The sequence below is a fragment of the Macrobrachium nipponense genome, chromosome 7 (genome assembly GCF_015104395.2).
Source record: "Macrobrachium nipponense isolate FS-2020 chromosome 7, ASM1510439v2, whole genome shotgun sequence".
In the NCBI taxonomy this organism is placed as follows: domain Eukaryota; kingdom Metazoa; phylum Arthropoda; class Malacostraca; order Decapoda; family Palaemonidae; genus Macrobrachium; species Macrobrachium nipponense.
This window is the reverse complement of record NC_061109.1, coordinates 25,616,345-25,642,199: the sequence shown is the minus strand read 5'-3', so window position 1 is coordinate 25,642,199 and position 25,855 is coordinate 25,616,345.

Here is a 25,855-nt window from a genome sequence, read left to right as displayed (position 1 = left end):
AAATTTTCTTCCAGACACCATTCATGTTTGTTTGCTTAACCTCCTCCCAGGAATTAGCAATGTTCTTTACAGCATCAAGGATGTTGTAGGATTTCCAAAAGTCCTTCAGAGTCAGTCCTTCTTGGTTTCAGTTGCCTGTAAAGCCATAGCAATTGTCCTGCGTAGGTAGTAGGCCTTGAACGAAGCAATCACTCCTTGGTCCATAGGCTGTAAAAGGGCCGTGGTATTAGGTGGAAGGTAAACCACCTTGACATTAGGTTGAAGTCTCCCAGCTGGGCAGGGTGTCCAGGGGCATTGTCCAGCACTAGCAACACCTTAAAGGGGATACCCTTGGAGGTGCAATACCGCTCCACACTTGGAACAAAATGGTTTACGAACCAGTCCTCAAAAACACTGCAAGTGTCACCCATTGCCTTCTTTGTTGGACTTCCAAATTACTGGTAGTTGACCCTTCCAAATGCCCTTGAGTGCCCTTGGATTTTCAGCCTGATACACCAACAAGGGCTTCACTTTGAAGTCGCCAGCAGCAGCAATTACCCCCAAGAAGTAAAGTTCAGCCTCTCCTTGCTGGCTTTATGACCGGGTGCTGACTTCTCCTCCTTGGCGATGTAAGTGCGGTTAGGCATACGTTTCCAAAACAAACCTGTCTCGTCTACGTTAAACACTTGCTGAGCAGAATAACCCCCTCCTTAATTATCTCAGACAACGCTTTAGGAAATCACTCGCTGCTTTCTCATCCCCACTAGCAGCTTCACCTTGCAATTTAAGGTTATGGTAATTGGCCCGAGCCTTAATCGCATAAATTAAAAACCAACCCCGCCTACTAGCCACAAACTCTTCACTTTCACTTCCCTCCCCCTTTTCTTTTTTCAACGCTTCAAACAATCTTTTCGCCTTCTCCTGAATCACCATAAGGCTGACTGGGATACGCCGTTGATATTTTGGTCTTCCAAACCAAAGCACCAATAACCTTTCCATTTCAATTATTAGACCACTACGCTGCTTAGTTATCACTGTCGCTTTCATAGGAGCAGATCCTTTCACATGTTCAACGATGCGCTCTTTATCTTTGATAATGGTAGCAACGGTCGAACGGCTAAGGCCAAGTGAGCGGCCAATGTTTGTTGGCGTTTCTCCCTTCTCAGATCGCTTTATAATGTCCATTTTAATTTCCATGGTGATGGCCTTTCTTTTCTTCGATGCACTACCATCAGAAGAGTCCGCCTTGCGCTTGGGAGCCATAACAAAGAGCAAAAAGTTACAAAAACGATACAACACGAGGGAGAGGCAGTGTAAACAACCAAAATGGCGTATGGGCGAGGAATGAGCGTAGCGAAGCGACGCCGTCCTCTCCCCCACAAAGCGTATTCTTCCGCCGTGCGCCCGGAACTAGTTCGCGTTTGTTTACGTTGCTTACGACGCTAAACCGCGTAAGACGGAATGACGCAAAATATTATTTTTTATATTTTTATATTTTTTGGGGCGCGTTCGTAACCACGAAACATCGTAAGTCGAGACCAGCGTAACCCGAGGACTTACTCTGTATTTGGCTCTGGTCCACTTAATCTCTGGCCAGTTCTAAAACTATACCCCATGTGGCTGCAATATCGCATTTGCAACAACCTCTTGGTAGATCCAACGTAAATACCAGGACATCCTGGGTACGTAAATTTATACACAACATTAGACCTCATAAAAGGCTGCAGACGATCTTTAAAGCAGAACAGGGAGCCAATTTTACTCGGTTTATTTGATATTAATTTTAATTTTAAGCATGGAATTTCACCTTCAATGATTCGAGTAAGTTTCTGTGACAGTTTCAGGTTGGAAATATAAGGAATCGAGGCATACATGAGTTTCTTTGGAACGTCAACAATCGGTGGTACTGGTTTCAGATATTTAGTTAAAAGTTTGTTCATTATTTTCTGAAATAATTCTTTAGGATATGAATTTTGCTGAAAAAAAGATAGTAAAAATTCTACTTCCCTATGAAAAATGTCCCAACTCGAAGAGTACTTCAGGGCTCTATGAACTAAAGTGGAGATAGCGTTGTTTAAAACTTCTTTGGCAGGAGCTGTAAAAATTATTGGCTAGAACAGTATACGTTTTTTTCCTATAGACTGCTGTATTAAATTGATGATCAATTCTAGTAATGCAAATGTCTAAGAATGGTAGACAATTTTCCTTTTCCTCTTCTATAGTAAACTTGATATTCGGGTGTTGTAAATTAATATACTGTAGAAATTGTGCTGCCTGCCATTGATGCTTAAAAAGGGCGAAGGAATCATCAACATACCTTCTATAAGACATAGGTTTAAAAGATGAAGAACAAGATTTTAAGAATTTCTGTTCCAGATGAGACATAAAAAAGTTAGCAAATATGGGGCCCAAAGGGGAACCCATAGCCACACCATCCACTTGAGAGTATAGTTTTTGATTAAAAATAAACATAGAGTCTTGTACTGCGAGTTCTATAAGTTGTTTGAAAAGCAATTAACTAAAACCATGAAAAATATAGTCTTCGTCAGGAAACACTTTGTCAATGATAATATCAATAGTTTCGTTAAATGGGACATTTGTGAATTAAGATTCCACATCAAAACTAGCCATATATAATTCATCGTCTTGGTTGATAATTTGATTTTGAAACTCAAACCAGTTTTTTAAAATATACTGACTGGAAGCATGCTCATTCAATAAGGACATGACAAATTTTGAAATTGAGAAGGATGGACTATTATAGGCAGCCATAATCAGTCTAAATGGTATATCGGATTTATGAACCTTAGGAAGGCCATATAAGATACTGAAGGCAGAGCCAATAACAAAGTTTCTGATAAATATTTTCATCTATGATATTATCTGTCTTTAATTGGCGTTCCAAAGAAACTCATGTATGCCTCGATTCCTTATATTTCCAACCTGAAACTGTCACAGAAACTTACTTCAATCATTGAAGGTGAAATTCCATGCTTAAAATTAAAATTAATATCAAATAACCTGAGTAAAATTGGCTCCCTGTTCTGCTTTAAAGATCGTCAGCAGCCTTTTATGAGGTCTAATGTTGTGTATAAATTTACATGTCCAGGATGTCCTAGTATTTACGTTGGATCTACCAAGAGGCTATTGCAAATGCGATATTGCAGCCACATGGGGTATAGTTTTAGAACTGGCCAGAGATTAAGTAGACCAGAGCATTCAAATATCAAAAATCATGCCATCAAATGTAAGATTGAAGTCACGAAACAGCACTTCTCTATTTTAGGTTACAATAACGTAAGTAATTAACCCTCTTACGCCGAAGCCCTAAAAATCAAAACCTCTCCTGTATGCCGGCGCCGGTTTGGAGTAAGCGCGGAAGCGGAAAAAATAATTTTTTCAAAAAATCACAGCGCGCTTAGTTTTGAAGATTAAGAGTTCATTTTTGGCTCATTTTTTTGTCATTGCCTGAAGTTTAGTATGCAATCATCAGAAATGAAAAATAATATCATTATCATATGTAAATAATGCGAGATATGGTAGTGAAAAAAAAAATTCATAGATAATTGTATTCAAATCACGCTGTGCAAAAAACAGTCAAAGCTAACGTGTTACTTTTTTTTCGTTCTATTGTACACTAAATTTCAATCATTTTGATATATAATACATAGTAAAACAATAAAAGCAACACCGGAAAAATATTATCACAAAATGATGTACAAATTCGTAACGCGCGGACGTAAAAAAATGTTATTTTCAAAAATTCACCGTAATTCTAAATATTGTTCTAGAGACTTCCAATTTGTTTCAAAATTAAGACAAATGATTTAATATTACGATACTGTAAGAGTTTTAGATTAGAATTGCAGATTTCGACCATTTCGGACGAGTTAAATTTGACCGAATGCCAAAATTTTTATATATTTTTTTATATGCACATATTTCGGAGATGGAAAAAGCTACAACCTTCACCTATTTTTTATTGTATTCTTCATGAATTTGCGCACATTTTGATATATGAAACTCTATAAAACGGCTAATATGAAAAGGAGCAAATATTAGGATAATGCGATGTACGTATTTCGGAGACTTGCGGCCGCGAATCGGCGCACGGAGTGAAGGTAAATATATTTTTCAAAAATTCACCATAAATCACAATATTGTTCTAGAGACTTCAAATTTGTTTCAAAATGAAGAAAAGTGACGGAATATTACTAGGCCGTAAGAGTTTTAGCTTACAATTGCGTTTTTCTACCATTTCGGTAGAGTCAAATTTGACCGAACGTGATTTTTTTTCTATTTATCGTGATTTATATGCAAATATTTCAAAAAAAGAGAAAAACTACAACCTTCAATCATTTTTAGTTATATTCTACATGAAATTGCGCACATTTTCATTCAATATAAAAACTTTATGTAACAGCTAATTTTTAATGGTGCAAACATTTCGACAATCGCACAAAAAAAATTCTGATTTTTTCGGAAGAGTTACCGCGCGGACGTAAGGAAAATGTTTTTTTTTTTCATAAATTCACCATAAATCGAAATATTGTGCTAGAGACTTCCAAGTCATTGCAAAATGAAGGTAAATGATTGAATATTACTAGGATATAAGCGTTTAGCTTAAAATTGCGTTTTTCGACCATTTCGGTAGAGTCAAAGTTGACCGAAAGTTGAAATTTTTGCACTTAACGTTATTTATATGAAAATATTTCGAAACTGATAAAAGCTACAACCATGGGTTGTTTTTTGTTGTATTGTGCATAAAATTGTGCACATTTCCATATATAAAACTTTATGTAACGGCAAATTTAAAAGGGTGCAAACATTAGGACAATCGCACGAAAAAATTTATCGGAAGAGTTATCACACGAACGTAAGGAAAAAGTTTTTTCATAAATTCACCATAAATCGAAATATTGTGCTAGAGACGTCCAATTTGTTGCAAAATGAAGGCAAATGATTGAATATTACTATAATATAAGAATTTTAGCTTACAATTGCGTTTCTCGACCATTTCGGATGCAGTTCAAAAGTTGACCGAAGGTTGAAATTTTTTGCACTTATCGTTATTTATATGAAATATTTCAAAACTGATAAAAGCTACAATCATGAGTAGTTTTTTGTTGTATTGTACATGAAATTGCGCACATTTTCATATATAATACTTCATGTAAAGGATAATTTAAAATGGTGCAAAAATTATGTCAAAGTGACGAAATAATTTCCGAGATGTGTCACTGATACTTTTTAGTGCGATAAGAAAGAAATTCACGCTTGCACACCTGCGTAGCGATTGTAAACAAAACAACACCTTGATCCGTGAACTCCCAGCATCCCCCAAGGCGTGTGATTCAAAAGTTTTCGGCTGGTAGGCCTATAAGTATTTTTCCGCGAATTTTTAAAAAAACTTTTTTGAGCCGACGTATGATACGTCCAATCGGCATACGGGAGACATTTTGACTCGACGTTTAATACGTCCAATCGGCGTAAGAGGGTTAAGTTCACACACAACATGATAAAGTAACTTACAGTACAACGAAAGCGAAATCACTAACGGGAATTTACGTTAACAAACAAAATCTATGTGAACGAACGAATTCCAGGTGTTTATGATAACACTTCTGCAAAAAATGGTCATGGAATGCCTTTACATAGAGGCATGATGGGACAGATGCAGACCAATAGGAGAGCAGGATCTTACGGCAGTGACTAGCATCAGGAACCAATGGGAGAGTGGGAGGGTGGTGGCGAGTCTACTGAGTTGGGGCACACAAGTTTTAAAATTTTTCTCGGCGGCCCGGGCGAATATCGGACTTTACCCTTTTGCAACCTGAATTATTGGTCAGCATCTGTCCCATCATGCCTCTATGTAAAGGCGTTCCTTGACCATTTTTTGCGGAAGTGTTATCATAAACACCAGAATTCGTTCGTTCACATAGATTTCATTTGTTAACGTAAATTCCTGTTAGTGATTTCGCTTTCGTTGTACTGTAAGTTACTTTATCGTTTTGTGTGCGAACTTAATTACTTACGTTATTAGTCATGAGTCCCAAGAATGTTGCTGAACTTCACGGAAAGAAGAGGATGCTTTCTATGGAGACAAAGATGGAGATAATCAAGAAGTGTTAATGTTTTCTGCCATTTGTTGTTTTCTGCCATTTTTTAATGTGTTTCGTAAAGATAAGTGTTCATGTTTTCTGCGGTTTGTCCTCCCCCTCTGTCACCACTTTTAGACATCACCTCACTCGAAAGGTAAGGTTTCACATTTTACTACATACATGTAAACACAGTATTTCTGGTACCCTGTAACTAATACACTTTATTTACAGGTACAGTAATGGTTAGGTTAGGTACTGAATGGTCCAAATTGTTGTATTTCATTGTTTATTGGTCAATTTAGCTTTATTATAAAATTTACTGTGGTGTTTTTGTAGGGCTTGGAACGAATTAGGCAATTTACATGTAAAAGGCAGTTCTAAATACAAAAAATCAGGTTACAAAGGCCGCTTTGGAACGGATTAATTTTGTAACCTGAGGCACTATTGTGTGTGTGTGTGTGTGTGTGTGTGTATATATATATATATATATATAATATATATCTATATATATATATATATATATATATATATATATATCTATATATATATATATATATATATATATAATATAATATATAATATTATATATAAATATACATACATACATAACAGGCAGTCCCCAGGTTACGATGGGGGTTCCGTTCTTGACACGCGTTGTAACCCGAAAATCGTCGTAAGCCAGAACATCATGAATATCCTAAGAAAACCTTACTTTTAATGCTTTGGGTGCATTAAAAACTGTGTAAACTGCATTTTTATTGCATTTTGCATAAAAAAATTCAAATATTAATTATTTTTTGTTTTTGGTGTCATATTTCTTGTACCAGATCAGCTTTGTAGGCGTCGTAACCCTGGAACATGCATCGTAACCCTGGAAATAAATTTTCTGATGCATATAATTGAAAAGCGCCATTAACCTCAGAACATCGTAAGCCGAACCCGTCGTAACCCGGGGACTGCCTGTAAAATATATATATCTGTATGTATATATATATATATATATATATATATATATATATATATATATATATATATATATATATATATATATATATCAGTATGTATGTATATAATATATATATATATATGAGAGAGAGAGAGAGAGAGAACTGAGGTATCGCTTACATTGACGCCTATACAGTAAACACACAAAAACTCCTTCACTTTTTAATTATATTTTATGTTCTCATTTATATTTTTACTGTTACTGTATTTTCTCATTTTGTTAAATTTTCAAAACCCAAATGAAAAATGCAAACATTTGTGCTTAGGTTACGTATGTACAGTGGACGCCCCATATTCACGTTCTTCAGATTCGCGGACTCACACATTTGCGGATTTCTCTTGGAACGTTCCAAGGCGGCCTTTGTATCATGAGTTTTTCGTATCTTGGAACACATTTTACATGTAAAATGGCTAATCCGTTCCAAGCCCTCCAAAAACACCCCATTAAATTTTATAATAAAGCTAAATTGACCTATAAACAATGAAATACTACAACAATTTGGACCATTCAATACCTAAATTAAGAATAAAAATCGAAAACCTGTAAATAAAGTGTATATTAGTGTACAAGAATATTATTACTGTAACGTAAAATGTGGAAGCTTACCTTTCGAGTGAGGCTATCTCCGATAGTGGCGGCAGAGGAGGAGGAGACAAACGGCAGATAACGTACGTACGCACGTCACTTAACTTTACGAAAACACACAAAAAATTTAAGGAAAACCATAAAACTAAAATTTACGAAACACCTTAACAAAACTGTAACACTTAACTTACAAAAATCTAGAAATTACGTAAAAAAAAAATTTTCTTTTTTATAGTTTTGACTTTTTTTTTTTTACTTTTACATAGGCTTTTTTTTTTTTTTTTTTTGTTTTTTTTTTTTTTTTTTTTACAGAATTTCAACTTCATCACCGCTTTCAACGTTCTGTTTTTCATCACTTGGTTCTTCCTTTTTGCTTTCAACTTTCTGTTTTTTATCACTTGGTTCTTCCTTTTTGCTTACTCCTGCTAATGCTGAAGGCCTCTTTAAAAAATAACGATCCAAGGAAGATTGCTTCTGCCTACTTTTCACAATGTTCCTGAAACGACTCAAGCAAACGTCATCGAACTGTGCAAGCATACGACCTGTGTGAGCCTTTTCGGGGTGTCTTTTTTCGATAAACAATTGCACTTTATGAAAAGCGCCTAGAAATATCCTTAATTTCTGCCGTTGTCATAGGCTCCTCCTCCTCTTCCTCGACGCTGCTAGAGAACTCCTCTTGAACGACGTTAAGTTGCATGGCCTCCAACTCCTTCAGGTCATCCCATTGTAAGCTCCTCTTGGTGCTCCTCGAGAAGGTCGTTGATGTCGTCCTCGTCGACGACCAGCCCCATGGACTTGCCGAGTGCAACTATCTCATCAAGATCTGGTTCCAAAACAGTTTCGGGATCGTCAACTGTTTCTGACTCTACAGTACCAGCTTCGCCCACGTCGAATCCCTCGAAGTCTCTGGCGGATACGGCATTAGGCCAGAGTTTCCTCCACGAGGAATTCAAGGTTCACCTCAAAACCTCCTGCCAAGCTAGGTCAGTGAGTCGGATGCAAATGACGATGTCGAAATGTTCCTCCAAAATTGACGCAAGGTGAGGTTTTTGTGGTATCGGTGATTGTCAAAACATCTCTTGAAAAGATGTTTCGTGTACAGCTTCTTAAAGTTCGCTATCACTTGCTGGTCCATGGGCTGGAGGAGAGGGGTGGTGTTGGGCGGAAGAAAAAGAATCTTAACAAAGGAATACTCCGCTAGGATATCTTCCTCGAGGCCAGGAGGGTGGGAGGGGCATTGTCCAACACCAGCAGACATTTCAGGGGGAGGCGCTTCTTTCCAAAAAAATTCCAAAAAACTCTTCACAGTCGGGCCGGGCCGAAACAGATTTACCCCACTCCGTGAACAAAAGCCTCGTTACCCAGGCTTTTGCATTAGCCCTCCACATCACTGGAAGCTTCTCCTTCAACACTTTGTGGGCCTTGAAGGCTCTAGGAGTCCTCGGAGTGATACACCAGTAGGGGCTTCACCTTGCAATTCCCCACTGGCGTTCGAACAAAGTGCGAGCGTAAGCCTGTCTTTCATAGGCTTATGCCGGGTAGCTTCTTCTCTTCCTCCGTGATGTATGTCCGACGAGCATTTTTTTTTCCAAAAAGGCCAGTCTCATCACAGTTGAAGACTTGCTGAGAACTGTAGCCTTCCTTGGTCATCATCTCGTCGAACGTCTTTTTAAAGGCTTTGGCCGCTTTCGTGTCCGAGCTGGCAGCCTCCCCATGACGCACCACGAATGGATGCCAGTCCGTTTACGAAATTTCTCGAACCAGCCATGCGAAGCCTTGAACTCTGGGGTTGGCGTTGAAGTCCCTTCCCCTCCCTCGTCTTCCGCCGCGCAATCAAATCACCGAAAATAGCACTGGCCTTGTGAGCGAGTTGCTGTCTCCGTTACTGTATCGCCAGCGATTTCTTTGTCTTTATCCAGATGAGGAGCAGCCGTTCCATCTCGTCGTGCACATGGCTCCTCTTGCTGGACAAAATAGTGATGCCCTTCGATGGTGTAGTTGCTTTGATGGCATCCTTCTGTTTAAGGATGGTGCCTATTGTCGACGGATTACGGCCGTATTCCTTTGCGATCACTCAATCGCATACCAGCTTCGTACTTCTTTATGATCTCCATCTTTGTCTCCAGAGACAGCATGCGCTTTTTTCGTGAATTTCAACTTTCTTGGGACCCATGACTACGTTAATTTACGTAAAGTTACACAAATACGTAATAATACAGTCTTCGCACAACACGATAATATGTACTGCAACGAAATCACTACGAATTTACGTTACTAAACGAAATCGTTGGAGCGAACGAATGCCGATTGCGTATGGTAAAGTTTCGGGTGTGGAGTGCCGAGCTAAGGGACGCCAGTGCGTACGTATAGAAGATGCATGATGGGAGGGATGCTGTCCAATCAGAGAGAAGGATCTCATGGCTTGGCTAGCATCAGGAACCAATGGGAGAGCAGGAGGATGGTGGCGAGTCTACTAGCACTAAGATGGCGGCGTGCGGCGCGAGTTTCAAAATTGTTATCGGGCGAATCTCGGACTTTCAGAAACCTTTCGTATCTTGAAAACTTTTCGTATGTAGAGCAGTAAAATTTTTCGCATTGGCTTTCGTAACTTGGATTTTTCGTAAGTTGAGCCTTTCGTATCTCGAGGTACTACTGTAACCTACAGCAAGACTGATTGAACGTGCCCTGACAAAGGGAGCTGAAGAGATGATTTGGGGTCCTGAGTACCTCCCACTAAGGCTTCCAAGCAAGAAGGAGTGTAAGATGACCGAGCCTGAGTCATACTTTCTAAATTGTTAAACCCACGAATGAAATCAACAACTTCCAAAAAGGAAGACAAAAGCTCTTGCCCGTCTCCCTCCTCCTGCTCCAGAAACGGAGACCAACGACGAGAAGGATGTGCAGGCTCCTCTAAGGCACCTTCCCAACTAAAATAAATGAAGGGTTAGCAGCCAAACAGCCTGAAACCCCAACTAACCTGTCTGGGCTGGGTCTATGCGTCGGCTTCCGAGATGAACCCACTATAACACTAGGAAGATCACTTACCCCAACAGAAGACTCATTAACATGTCCATAAATGGTCACGGGCGTGGCGGATGTACGAACGTGAGATGGGGGGGAATCCTGAACACTCGAGATCGAAGGAGAATCCCCTAGAGTTGATCTCTTGGAAGCACCAGTGAGAGAGGCAGGCAAACACTCCTGCACCAACTCCACACTCACTACCTTCGACCTCTTGACAGGCACCTTGAGATCCTTATGGCGATGAACAGGCCTTGGAGAAGAAGGAGCACTTACATCATGTGCATGGGCAAGGGAGGTTGCAACATGCTCGCGATGTGCATGGATGGGGGAGGTTGCAACATGTTGGTGATGCGCACGGACGGGGGTTGGGTGGTGTAACACACCCATGATTCAAATGTGCCAGAGAAGGCTCTGATGACAAGGAAGGGAGATGTAGCAAACTAGGTGGCAGGGATGACGTCATGGCTGAGAAAGGCAGATCAGAGGAGACGACTAGGAGAGACGTCATCGATGGGAGTGACGTCGGTGTGAGGGGGAATCAGACGCCACTGGCAGAGGAATACACAAAGACGGATCCCATGATGTCATCAATGGGGCTGACGCCACGGCGTCTCTCCAACTCGAAGAAGCGACAGCAGACACTGGCGGAGCAATACAAGATGGCCAACCTCGGCTACCCACAAAGGCGAGGCTGGGAGGAGGGGGGATGGTCTGGCCAGTCCGGGGAGGGGGGGGTGCAAGCCTCAACAAAATGCGCTAGCAATCCCTCCAAGGACAGGGGACCTCCTAGCCCGAGCATCTTCTAAATCACCGCCATTTTGGACACCTCTGACTCTGGAAGAAAAGAGATTGATGAAAAAACCTAACCCTTCTCGGGAATCAAATTAACTCCTGAGGAAGAAGGGGCTACATTACAAACATCAGCCTGGTGGCCTCCCGATACTTCCAGCGACAAATGAAGGGAAGAAAAGGAAGGAGACACAGGAACAACGCTACTAACGGGGTTGACTACTGCAGGAGATGAAGCATCGGGAAGAGGCAAAAAACCCGCCCAAGTAGGAGGACTCGAAACCCTCCGATGTTCTCTCTTGCCATAAAACGACCTCCACTGCTCCTTAGGCCACGCCTGGCATTCCGTGCAAGGATTCTTTATAGTACAAAAATTAGAATGACACCTACTGTACGTTATGGGAGGGTCAGTCGCTGCCGAAGCCAAAAAACGAGAACACGGAAAAGCTGGAACTCCAGGGGTACATATGTTGACGCCGAGAAGGAGCAGAAGAAGCCATAATATCAGCCAAACACACACACTCTAAACACAACCGCGAAACGGGCAATGAACGGGGGGAAAAGGCCAAGAGATGTTAACACGACTCTCGCCAAGGCGGTCAAAAGAAAGACTGGCGCAGCGGCGTGGATGGTCTTTGACCGCTCCCCTCACCCTCCGAGTTTACTGCATGCGTTGGACCCAGATATCACAAGATTCCTTGCTTTCATCTGCTTTTTCACCGGATCCAGCTAGGCGCTAGAAATTATCCTAATGGATATATAAAGTCTATAGAGAAATCCGCTAATATGCGAGTCCTCAAATCTGGAGTTTGTGAATAGCAGGGGTCAACTGTAAATCATACTGCAATAGACTACGCTTGTAGAGCAAATTTCCTTTTTGGTAGATTGTACAGTAAGTTCCAGAAGTGAAGCGACAAATTTCAGAATTGATCGTACGTCTTTAGAAACTCTGGTGGGTTGCCAGTTAGTATATTTTATTCCAATTACTGTCATCCTCTTTATCTGATAATATGTATCAGTGATTAACCCTTAAAACGCCGAAGCGGTAAAAAAAAAAATGTCTCCCGTGTGCAGGAGGTGTTTCAGAGTGAGCGCGGAAGCGGAAAAAATATTTTTTTTTCAAAAAATCACAGCGCGCTTAGTTTTCAAGATTAAGAGTTCATTTTTGGCTCCTTTTTTTTGTCATTCGCTGAAGTTTAGTATGCAACCATCAGAAATGAAAAAAATGATCATTATCATATATAAATAATGTGATATATGATAGCGCAAAAACGAAATTTCATATATAATTGCATTCAAATCGCACTGTGCGCAAAACGGTTAAAGGTAACAAGTTACTTTTTTTTCGTTATAATGTATACTAAATTGCGATCATTTTGGTATACAAAACATTGTAAACGATAAAAGCAACACAGAGAAAATATTATCACAAAATAATGCATGAATTCGTAACGCGCGGACGTAACAAATATTTTTTCAAAAATTCACCATAAATCTAAATATTGTCCTAGAGACTTCCAATTTCTTTCAAAATGAAGACAAATGATTGAATATTACTATAATGTAAGAGTATTAGCTTCCAAATGCAGTTTTTGACCATATCTGACAAGTTAAAGTTGACCGAATGTGGAATTTTTTTATATATATATTTTTTATGTGCAATTATTTCGGAAATAAGAAAAGCTACAACCTTCAACTATTTTTTGTTTTATTTTACATGAAATTGCGCACATTTTCATATATAAAACTCTATGAAATGCCTAATATGAAACGGAGCAAATATTCCGAGAATGGGACGTACGCATTTCGGAGATTTGTGGCGGAGAATCCGCACGCGGAGGGAAGGAAAGTTTTTTTTTTAAATTCACCATAAATCTAAATATTGTGCTAGAGACTTCGAATTTGTTTCAAGATGAAGATAAATGACTGACTATTACTAGACTGTAAGAGTTTAAGCTTACAATTGCGTTTTTCGACCATTCGGTAGAGGTCAAAGTTGACCGAACGTGGTTTTTTTCTATTTATCGTGATTTATATGCAAATATTTCAAAAATGAGAAAAGCTACAACCTATTCAAACTTTATTTTGGTTGTATTCTACATAAAATTGCGCACATTTTCATACATAAAACTTTATGTAACGGCTAATTTAAAATGGTGCAAACATTACCACAATCGCACGTATGATTTTTTCGGAAGAGTTACCGCGCGGACGTAAAGAAAATGTTATTTTTTTCATAAATTCACCATAAATCGAAATATTGCGCAAGAGACTTCCAATTTGTTGCAAAATGAAGTTAAATGCTTGAATATTACTAGAATATAAGCTTTTTTAGCTTACAATTGCATTTTTCGACCATTTCGGTAGAGTCAAAGTTGAACGAACGTTGAAAATTTGTCACTTATCATTGTTTATATGAAAATATTTCAAAATTGATAAAAGCTACAACCATGGGTTGTTTTTAGTTGTATTGTGCATGAAATTGCGCACATTTTCATATATAAAACTTTATGTAACGGCTAATTTAACATGGTGCAAACATTACCACAATCGCATGTATGATTTTTTTTGGAAGAGCTACCGCACGGATGTAAGGAAAAAGTTTTTTCATAAATTCACCATAAATTGAAATATTGTGCTAGAGACTTCCAGTTAGTTGCAAAATTAAGGTAAATGATTGAATATTACTAAAACATAAGAGTTTTAGCTTACAATTGCGTTTTTCGACCATTTCGGTAGAGTCAAAGTTGACTGAAGGTTGAAATTTTGGCACTGATCGTTATTTATATGAAAATATCTCAAAACTGATAAAAGCTACAATCATGAGTATTTTATTGTTGTATTCTCAATAAAAATGCGCACATTTTCATATATAATACTCCATGTAACGGCTAATTTAAATTAAAATGGTACAAAAATTATGTCAAAGTGACAAAATAATTTCAGAGATATGTCACAGATACTTTTTAGTGCGGCAAGAAAGAAATTCGCGCTTGTGTAACGATTGTAAACAAAACAACACCTTGATCCGTGAACTCCCAGCATCCCCCAAGGCGCGTGATTCAAGAGTTTTTGGCTGGTAGGCCTAAAAGTATTTTTCCGCGAATTTTTAAAATAACTTTTGTATGTCGACGTAAAATACGTCCAGTCGGCACCCGAGAGACAAAAAATGTCGATGTAAAATACGTCCAGTTGGCAGTAAAGGGTTAACTGTAGAAGCACAGAAAGTATTTCCCTAGTGAATGATCAATGTTAGTTCAATAATTGTTTATTAAAAAAGAAAATAGAAAAAAAATTTCCCCGTAGAAACATCTGCGGCTCTCAATGTGTGATATCAAGTGTTCACCATAGAGTGAGTGGGAGCAGGAACAGAGTGCATAAGCATTGGCCTAATAAGATTTGTAAATTAACTTTCTACTTTTATAGCGTTACATCAAAAGTTATGATTTCTTTTGATAAAGCACAAAGAAGTTTAGCATCTGATTAAATGAAATATAAATAAGACACAAGTTGGTGTGGAAGAAAAAAGCAAAATCCAAGTTATATGCGCATTTAGCATTGGCTACATGGTTAGGTCTACTCAAGAATCAAGGAAATATATTTTCCAGCTTGTTAGTTAATAATTTCATCGAATTCCACAATTGTGCAAATTTTTGCATGTGGAATTGCGTTCAGGGTCGCATCAAACAAGTATTTTCGTGGGTTTCCACCTTTTTTTTCAGTGCATAAGTGAGACTATTCTTGACCATACAATCTGAAGTATGAATATGATTGGCGAGCATTATTCTAATTCGAGTAACTCCTGTTATGCTCTCTCTCTCTCTCTCTCTCTCTCTCTCTCTCTCTCTCTCTCTCTCTCTCTCTCAGGACCTTTTTATCTAGTCAGGAATAGCCAGAGGCCTGTTTTAAGAATCAAGCACTAGGCCTATTGGTCGTGCTCAGGTGCTTCTTTATATATATATATATATACACAAAAAAACTCATAAATTTCTGTTATACAGTAATGCTTGACTGGATCGAACTGATTACTGGTTGCCCGTGGAAATATGAATTTGGGTGATATCACTCCCTTATGATAACGCCCACTTATGCAAAATTCAGTCTTAAATATCACGGCTGGAATATGATTAGAAGATTTGAGGTAAAATGTTGAAGTGAAAAAGGTGGAGTTAGGATTGTGGGTAGAGGTAGAAGTAGAGGTAGAGGGTGAGGCGGGGTTGGGGTCTGTCGTCTCCCTACTTAACCAGGTGGTGATCTTATGGGTGTTCTGGTTGCTTGTGACCGTCTTTCTTATTTTTTATATAGCGAGTCTGTTTCTCAGGTGCAAGGACAGGTCCTGGTGTCGGTCCTAATGGTTCTATCTTTGCCTAAATAACAGAGTGGGCCTGTATTGTAAGCCTTGCTATGCCCTAGTCACCTGAAGGTAGCAGCAGCAGTTAGAGCCTTTCTCGAAGTTGGTGTTTTATGCTCAGTCCTAGAAGCTAAAATCAGAACTACCAACCACACCCAACTTCTCTGTTGAATCTAGGTGCATTCATAGTAGATTATGTTTAATGTTGCGGATATTTTCCCTTTACATTCTACTGATACTTGCATGGTTTTATGCATCTTCGCTAACATAATTGATAATACACTATGCTATTAAATATTTGTTTCCACATAGCTCGAAATATACATACGTAATGTTGGTAATCCTGTGTTGAACTAAAATTTCAAATTGTTTCGTTTCTATAATTTGAAGTAATTACTATACTTTGAAATAATTACTATTATCATAATTTTTTCTTATGATTGTTATAAATGTCATAAATTTGATATTTGTGCATCATATGCTAGCTTTATTTTGCTTGATAGAGTTTTCACTGTAAAAAAAAAAAAAAAAAAAAAACAAAAAAAAAAAAAAAAAGTGATTTTGACGAAGGAAAAATCTATTTCTAGGCAAGGGCCCGTGTCGCCCAGTGAAATGTCCCTTTAGCACACATTTCTAAGGTAAATTATTGCTAACATACCAGAGAAAAAAGCTAATATAGAAATGCCAGAATATTCTGGCTCGCTCACCTTATTTAAAGGTGTTGGTATGGTTTCTGGGGCGAGTGATTCATCCTCCTTCAAAATCCCTCTACTAGAGAGGAGCCGACCTAAGGCCCACTCCTCGCTACCGTTACGGCTAGCGCCTCTGACGTCATACCTGCAGTTAGCACCCAAGCTTGGGCCAAAAAGGGGGAGTACAAGAGAAGGGTGGGATTTCACTGGGCGACACACCCTTGCCCAGAAATAGATTTTTCCTTCGTTAAAATCCTTTTTCTGGGCTCAGCCCGTGTCGCTATGTGAAATAGTACCAGAGAAATGGCCACATAAGCTTGGAACAATTGAGTACACAAAGAATATTGTAGGAAAAAATAAAAAACAATTAAGGTTAATTGGTATAATCTAACTGTAAAGTTACGAACTGGGTAACAAGGGTAATTGAAACCTTAAGAGTAAATACAGTACAAAATGGTTAACCTTAAAATTACATACAATACTGAATTAAGGTGTGATTAATCCTAAGAACAAAATACAAGGAAACATCACAAATATGTACATGTGGCATCCAAGGTACAACAAAGGCTACATGGTGGCAGAGCCACGGTAAGAATGTCAGTGAGGCAGGTAGAAAGGAGAGATCTAAATCATACTTACTACTATTCAAGCAGTGTCAGGAGAAACACTGTGTTTCCCGCTGCCACTGCTGGAAATTCAAGTGCTTCTAAGGACTTAAGATAATGGTGTTTGAACACTGTCGGAGATTTCCAGCCTGTATACTTCTTCAGATCATCAAAATTCATATGTTGAAAGTAGTTAATAAAGGTAGCCACTGCCCTAATGTCATATACCCGAGGGAAGGACTCTGGGTTGGCTTGTTTAATGAAATATAATATTTGTTGTCTAATTCCTTTTAAGGAAATAGTGCCACCTTTTTCCCTCATAAATAAAGGGCATGAAGATCTTAGGGCCGTCCTAATTAGGTATGCTCTTAGGGCAGTAACTGGACATAAGGATGGGTCCTGTGGAAGTGGGAGAATTTTCCACGGGGCCCACCTATCTAGTGGGTCCTCATTTTTAGCTAGAAATTGACGATCTGGAGAAAGTAATACTTCTCCTGAAGGGAGAAACTCTACATGACCAGAGTCTCTAGATAGAGCTGACAATTCAGATACCCTGGCTCCTGAAGCTAGACTTTAAAGGAATAATGCTTTCCTCAGGAGGGGTAAAAAGTCACATGATTCATTATCAGTGTCTGAGGCTAGTTTGAGAACATCATTTAAGAACCATGACACAGACTTGGGCCTTTCTGATGGCCTGAGTCTAGCGCAGGCCTTGGGGATAGATGAAAAATAAGAGTCTGTTAGGTCTATTTTGAATCCAAACTGGAAGATTTTCTTCAGTGCAGATTTAGTAGTAATAGTACTCGCTGCTAAACCTTTTTCAAACAGTGTCCTAAAAAAGGATATGGCCAGATTGGTTGTCATGGTTTGTGTTTCAGAATTCCTCAGGAACATAGCTAGCTTTTTAACTACTGAGTCACACCGACGTAGGATTGATTCCCGTTTATCCGATTCTAAGAATAGGATATTCTTAGGGTCGATATTGGCATCCCTTTTTGCCGCAAACTTCATGAAATCCATAAAGTTAGGGTTTTCTGAATCCCTGAGGAAGCGTACACAGTCTTCGTTTGTACTAGTTGTGATAGCCTGGGATTGGGAATCCGTTGAGGTCGGAGTCCCAATTCCAGTAGTAGTGGGAACCAATTGCTCTTGGGCCAATTGGGGGCTATTAGAACAATGTGTCCCTTGATCGTCCTGAGTTTGTTCAGAACCTTCAAGAGAAGATTCACTGGAGGAAAGATGTAAATCTTCTTCCACTGATTCCAATCTATAGCCATGGCATCCATGGCATAAGCCAGAGGGTCCAGGTTGGGAGCCACATAACAAGGGAGTTTGTGATTCGATTCTGTGGCGAAGAGATCCACCTGAAGCCCTGGGACTTGTTGGCAGACCCAGTTGAATGACTGTTTGTCCAGGGACCACTCTGACTCCAGTGGGACTGAACGAGATAGCGGAACCGCTACTACGTTCCTTACTCCCGCTAGATGGGTGGCGGACAGGTGCCATTTGTTCTTGGCTGCCAATGAAAATATGGCTATCATGACATGGTTCACATGGCTCGACTTGGAGCCTCCCCTGTTGATGCAGTGTACTACCACTGCACTGTCCAGCACCAGTTTGATATGAGATTTCTTGGCTGGATGACGCTTTTTCAGGGTGAGGAACACTGCCATAGCTTCCAGTACAGGCGGTCCCTGGGTTACGACGGGGGTTCCGTTCTTGAGACGTGTCGTAAGCCGAAAATCGTCGTAACCCGGAACATCGTCAAAAATCCTAAGAAAACCTTACTTTTAATGCTTTGGGTGCATTGAAAACTATGTAAACTGCATTCTTATGGCATTTATCATAAAAAAACCCTCAAATATTGATTATTTTGCATTTTTGGTGTCATATTTCATCTCCCAGATGAGCGTTGTAGGCGTCGTAACCCTGGAACATGCGTCGTAACCCTGGAAATAACGTCTATTGACAAGCGTCGTAACCTCGGAACATCGTAAGCCGACACCGTCGTAACCCGGGGACTGCCTGTACATTGATATGAAGCTGGCGGAATGGAAGGGACCAGGTTCCCTGTACCTTCTTGTACTGAGAGTATCCTCTGTGTGGATAACTAGTGCCGGCGGGGGGAACTGAAGGGGAATTGTCTTCGACACAAAGACAAATTCTTGACCTCCGTCTAGGGGCGGAGTCGTTTCCGTAAGATCGCAGGGACAGTGGCTAGTTTGTCTCGGGATCTGTTGTTTGCTCTTGAGCGCCAGACGTGGTTTATGTCTTTCAGTTTTGCTTTTAATAGAACGTCTGTTATCGAAGCAAATTGGAGAGAGCCTAGGATCCTTTCCTGGTTCCTCCGGGACGTCTGTTTGCACTTGAGAAATTTGTCTGGTTGCCTTGGCTATTTCTTTCTTCTTCAACGACAGAATTGATAGAGTGTGGGAGTTCAAGTCCCATTGAATGCCTAACCACTGAAAGCGAGACTCCGGTGTTAGCCGGGACTTGGTCTTGTTTATCTGGAACCCTAGGTGTTCCAGAAACTGGATTACTTTGACCATTGCTTTGTGGCATTCCTCGATGCTTGTGGCCCAAACGAGCCAATCGTCCAGATAAGCTACTAGCATTATTCCTTGAGACCTGAGTTCTTGAACGACTGTCTCCGCCAGTTTTGTAAATACTCTGGGGGCTACATTGAGCCCGAAAGGCATTACCTAGAAGGAGAATGCTTGGTTCCCTAGCAACATGATAGTATGCGTCTGTAAGATCGATAGAGGTGGTGACGGCACCACGGGGTAGTAAGGTCCACACCTGTGAGATGGTCAGCATTCTGAACTTGTCGCAACGAATGAATAAGTTTAGACGGGACAAGTCAAGAATTATTCTTCGTTTGTTTGAGCCTTTCTTTGGCACCCTGAACAAGCGACCTTGAAATTTTAAATGCTTGACTCTTGACACTACTCTTTTCTGAAGGAGTTCTTGAGCGTACTCTATCAATTCCGCTGTTGGTTGTTGATGGAAGGTTTTGGATGGAGGAGGATCTTTGATCCAGCTCCAGCCTAGACCTTTGGACACAATACTTTGGGCCCATTTGCTGAACCTCCATCTGTGACGAAAGAGGAACAGTCTCCCTCCTACCTGAGGATTCTCACTGGCTCGGGGAAGGGCATGTCCCTCGTCCTCCTCGTAAGCTCTTACCTCGGTTAGATGCTCTTCCGCTGCCTCTTTGGCGGAAGGCGCCTCTAGCTCTGCTACCCCTGCCAAACCTGTTGAATGGCTGAAAGGATTGGCTTTCAAATACCGGGTTGAAAGCCAGGGAGACAGCGTAGGACGTCGAAGCCTGTACATGCTGAGGTTGCGCCAGCAACACAAACTGTTGTTGTGGCTGCGCCTTGGAGGTGGACGGTTGCGGTACTTGTGATACCGGAACCGCCTGCATCACTGTCTGTTGCTGAGAAGCTTGGAAAGGCTGGAATTTCCTAGGCTTCTTCTTTTTCTGACTTGATGCGGCCGATTCCGACTTTCATTTGCTGATCAATCCCCAGCGAACCCTTAGGCTCTGGTTAAACCTAGTTGCCTCGCAGTGAACTTCGTTCACTACTGAGGCTGGGAAGAGATCAGCGCCCCAAATGGATGAGGCTAAGAGTTTATTAGGCTCATGTCGGATGGTGGCCTCTGCCAGGACATGTTTCCTACAATTCCGTCTAGCTATGACAAAATCATATAAGTCACATTGCATTGTATACAATTGTGACTTCGCTATGATTTTGAATAGCAGCTCTTCTCCGTAGATCAGAGCCGATACCTCCGTCATAACTAGAGTATTGAGGGATCTGCACAATCTCATCCTGGCGTCGAATTCGGCCTGGATGAGGCTGTCCGAAAGCCTGGGTAATCTCTTGCTAAACTGAGAGATGGCACAGTCTGGTTTAAGTTTTCTGACCGAAAAGGTGGCCGGGAGATCTAACCATATATCGTCTGTTCCGGGGAGCAGGAGGGATGTTGGTTCCGTCTCCCGGAGCTGTGGCATTGGCTCATCTTTCATCGCGGCCTGTAAAGTGAGCTCTGCTACCTTCGATGTGAACGGGATGGGGGTCTCCGCGTCCACAGTGAAGATCGTGAAGGCACTTTTAAAGGCTTGGACCCTGGTGTTGTTGCATTGCCTCTCCTCCAGGTTCCTTAGCCATTCACGTTGAGCTTAATCCCGAGAAAGGATGACCGTTTCCTTCGGGATCTTGTCTTCTCTCCTCATCGCCGCTTCCGTAAAGTGGGCATAGCCGATGAAGGGGGGCTGTAAACCTTCCGGATGGAACTCGAAGTCCTCAAGCCTTCGAGTTCCACAGCCCTCCAACGTCAGCATCCCGTCTACAAAGGGAGCGTGGGAAGCAATCCTCCAGTGGTTGCTTGCCGTAAAGGCAGGGAGGGTACGTGAGTCCGGCATGGTTTGAGCTACCGTGCCGGGCTGTGCAAGAACTGTCGCAGGATTTTCTCGGAGACCTGCAATGAAGTTCTCCTGAGTGACTAGTCTCTCTGAGATGGCACGGATTGACTGGCCTGACTCCTCCTAAGAAGACGAGATCTGGGTAAACATCTCTTGGAACTTATTCTGTACAAAGTTCCCGACCAGACAACCCATCTGCTGCATAATATTGGCCGAGATTTTTGCAGAGGTGTCCGGGTCGAAAGGTGAAGGTTCCACCTTTTCTTTTGGGCCTTTTTGGAGTCCTAGGCCGGGTTCCTTTAGAAGTTGAAGGCTCAGGGTCGGTGAAGAGCTGTGCCTTGTTCCTAGAAGACTTGGACTTGGAACCCTTCAAGTACGAAGTCATTTTAGCCTTGTCCACTCTGGGATGGTGAGCCGAAGGTTTATGGGCGATGCTAGAACCTGACTTCTTGGACAGTGTCTTTTGAAGCGATTTAAAGTCACGCTTACCTTTGACTTTAGGGATCGCCAGGGCGGACTTCGGTCTGACCGACTGCACATCCCCGGTGAATCCCTGGAAAGAAGTAGATGAAGTAGGGGAAGAAGCTCTAGATGGGCTCAAGGGGAGACCTTGAGCCCCTACTAAACCTGCCTTACTTACATCCCTACCTGTGCCGTCTACCACCATGGGCTCGAGGTTGATGTCGAGTGCTGCTACTTCCTGCAGGACCTCTTGATTCGCCGGTTCCTTCGAGGCTAGTGCAACTTGCTCTTGAATGGTGGCAATCAGAGGAGCCGCCGCCTCCGGGTCCACATAGGAGGCGCTCTTTCCACCGGGGAAGATGAGGGTGGCCATCTCCTTGGACAGAATGTAGGGTTGGTCCTTGGTGACATTCCGTCCAAACCCACCAACCCAGCCCTTCAAGGTGGACAAAGCGGAGTCCCGAATTGCTTGGGCACCCTGAAAGAGAGGGTTAGTATTAATACTTAAGGCTACTTAAGATTAACTCACAATATAGGGGGTCCTCGAGTTACGACGTTGATCCGTTCTTAAGATGCGTCGTAACACGATTTTCAGCGTAAGTCGGAACATTAAAAAATACCACATGATTTAATGTAAATACCTATCAATAACAACGAGAGAACAATTCCTTACCTTTATTAATTTTATTGGCTTGCACACTGGAGGAAGCTGCGGTGCTGGAGAGACTGGGGGAGGTTAGTGAAGAGAAAAAGAACCTCCAGAAGATGCTGGAGATGCTGAGGCAGGTGATTCTTGAGGTGAGGCAGAACATACTACTGGAGATGCTGAGGCAGGTGATTCTTGAGGTGAGGCAGAACATACTACTGGAGATGCTAGGGCAGGTGAGTCTTTAGGTGAGGCAGAACCTACAGAAGGTGCTGGAGATGCTGGGGCAGGTGAGTCTGGGTTAGCAGAACATTCAAAAGGTGCTGGAGATTGTGGGGCAGGCGAGTCTGGATTAGCAGAGGCAGCTGAGATAGAGGGTACAGGATCTCTTGCAGGCCTCTCTACCTTCTTAAAATACTGCTCCAGGTTAGTCTGAACAGAGAGCGACCTCTTTTCATCCAAGATCTCCTTGTAACACTGCATCAAATCCATGACGCCTCTGGAAACCCTAGTGAACCTGTCCAAGTTGGGATCCTGAGCCTCAAAAGTTGACAACGCTTGCTGCAACTCTGCAAAACCTCTTGTCAAGTCCTGCCTTGTGAAAGCCTTAGGCTCTGGGGTGGGTGCTTCTTCTTCTTCCTCTATCATCTGCTTCTCCAGTTGTATCAGGTCCTCAGCAGATAACTCCTCGCCATGAGACTCCAGCAGCTCTGTAACATCATCAACCTCCATCTCCAAATTGATTTCCTTACCTCAGGGCAACAACGTTCTTGACAACTTGCTGAACTGTGTCCTCAAACCCATGGAAATCATTCACAAATTGAGGACAAATTTTCTTCCAGATACCATTCATGTTTGTTTTGCTTAACCTCCTCCCAGGAATTAGCAATGTTCTTTACAGCATCAAGGATGTTTGTAGGATTTCCAAAAGTCCTTCAGAGTCAAGTCCTTCTTGGTTTCAGTTGCCTGTAAAGCCATAGCAATTGTCCTTCGTAGGTAGTAGGCCTTGAACAAAGCAATCACTCCTTGGTCCATAGGCTGTAAAAGGGCCGTGGTATTAGGTGGAAGGTAAACCACCTTGACATTAGGGTTGAAGTCTCCCAGCTCGGCAGGGTGTCCAGGGGCACTGTCCAGCACTAGCAACACCTTAAAGGGGATACCCTTGGAGGCGCAATACCGCTCCACACTTGGAACAAAATGGTTTACGAACCAGTCCTCAAACACTGCAAGTGTCATCCATGCCTTCTTGTTGGACTTCCAAATTACTGGTAGTTGACCCTTCCAAATGCCCTTGAGTGCCCTTGGATTTTCAGCCTGATACACCAACAAGGGCTTCAGTTTGAAGTCGCCAGCAGCATTACCCCCAAGAAGTAAAGTTAGCCTCTCCTTGCTGGCTTTATGACCGGGTGCTGACTTCTCCTCTTGGCGATGTAAGTGCGGTTAGGCATACGCTTCCAAAACAAACCTGTCTCGTCTACGTTAAACACTTGCTGAGCAGAATAACCCCCCTCCTTAATTATCTCAGACAACGCTTTAGGAAATTCACTCGCTGCTTTCTCATCCCCACTAGCAGCTTCACCTTGCACTTTAAGGTTATGGTAATTGGCCCGAGCCTTAAATCGCATAAACCAACCCTACTAGCCACAAACTCTCACTTTCACTTCCCTCCCCCTTTTCTTTTTCAACGCTTCAAACAATCTTTTCGCCTTCTCCTGAATCACCATAAGGCTGACTGGGATACGCCGTTGATTTTGGTGGTTCCAACCAACCAAAGCACCAATAACCTTTCCATTTCAATTATTAGACCACTACGCTGCTTAGTTATCACTGTCGCTTTCATAGGAGCAGATCCTTTCACATGTTCAACGATGCGCTCTTTATCTTTGATAATGGTAGCAACGGTCGAACGGCTAAGGCCAAGCGAGCGGCCAATGTTTGTTGGCGTTTCTCCCTTCTCAGATCGCTTTATAATGTCCACTTTAATTTCCATGGTGATGGCCTTTCTTTTCTTCGATGCACTACCATCAGAAGAGTCCGCCTTGCGCTTGGGAGCCATAACAAAGAGCAAAAAGTTACAAAAACGATACAACACGAGGGAGAGAGAGGCAGTGTAAACAACCAAAATGGCGTATGGGCGAGGAATGAGCGTAGCGAAGCGACGCCGTCCTCTCCCCCACAAAGCGTATTCTTCCGCCGTGTGCCCGACTAGTTCGCGGTTTTTTTTGTTTACGTCGCTTACGACGCTAAACCGCGTAAGACGGAACGACGCAAAATATTATTTTTTATATTTTTATGGGGGCTTGTTCGTAACCACGAAACATCGTAAGTCGAGACCGGCGTAACCCGAGGACTTACTGTATATGCTGATTGATATATCACGAATCATATTGGTCATTGAAGTGAATATGTCAAGGTTTAGTATCCGGAACCTTACTTACCCCGGAGGAGACCTGATCCACGAACTCATAGCAGATTGTGCAGCTCTCATGGTGCCAAACCAACGACTCGTTGTACCAGATCGCACAGGTAGCGTGGGTCCGGCAAACCTCGTGCCCACAGGGGTCTTGCAGCACGGCATTACAGCCCGACTCCATTTACAGTGGGGTGACCTTAAAGTGAAACTGATACATGAATATCAACACTAACATCCTGGACTAAGTCCGTGATGTGATATATCATAACACCGGGATGCACCGGAGTTGACAGATAATAATAAGGATTAGTCTCTACCTGCTCTTCTGCTGTGTAACGTGGTGAGTGTCCGACAGGGTCAGTAAAACAACTTGAATCAGTGTGTCTCCGGCAAAGATCACTGAAACAGGAGTAGCACCTAGCCTTTATGCCGGAGCGAGGGGTACTGAGACGGCGGGTGAGGAGCAGGAGGGGACCAATAATGTGTGGCGGGGTAGACAACCCCACCGTAAAAACTTAAAAGTAGAATAGGTAGGTGGTGAAACCCGGATGGGTAGCGGGGTCTCTGCCAACTTAAACTAAAATAATGGATGTTAAGAGTAAACGTAAACATGCATTATATTGAAATGCTGCCGGAGCTCGCCCAGAGTCACTGGTCCTGGGACCTGGCTATGCCGGAGCCCTGATCCGCCGGAGCAGGAGGGTGGTGACTCGGGGTAGGGGAGCGCAGCCTGAGAGCCGAGGAGAGCCGAGTGTAACCAAGCCTGGTGGCCA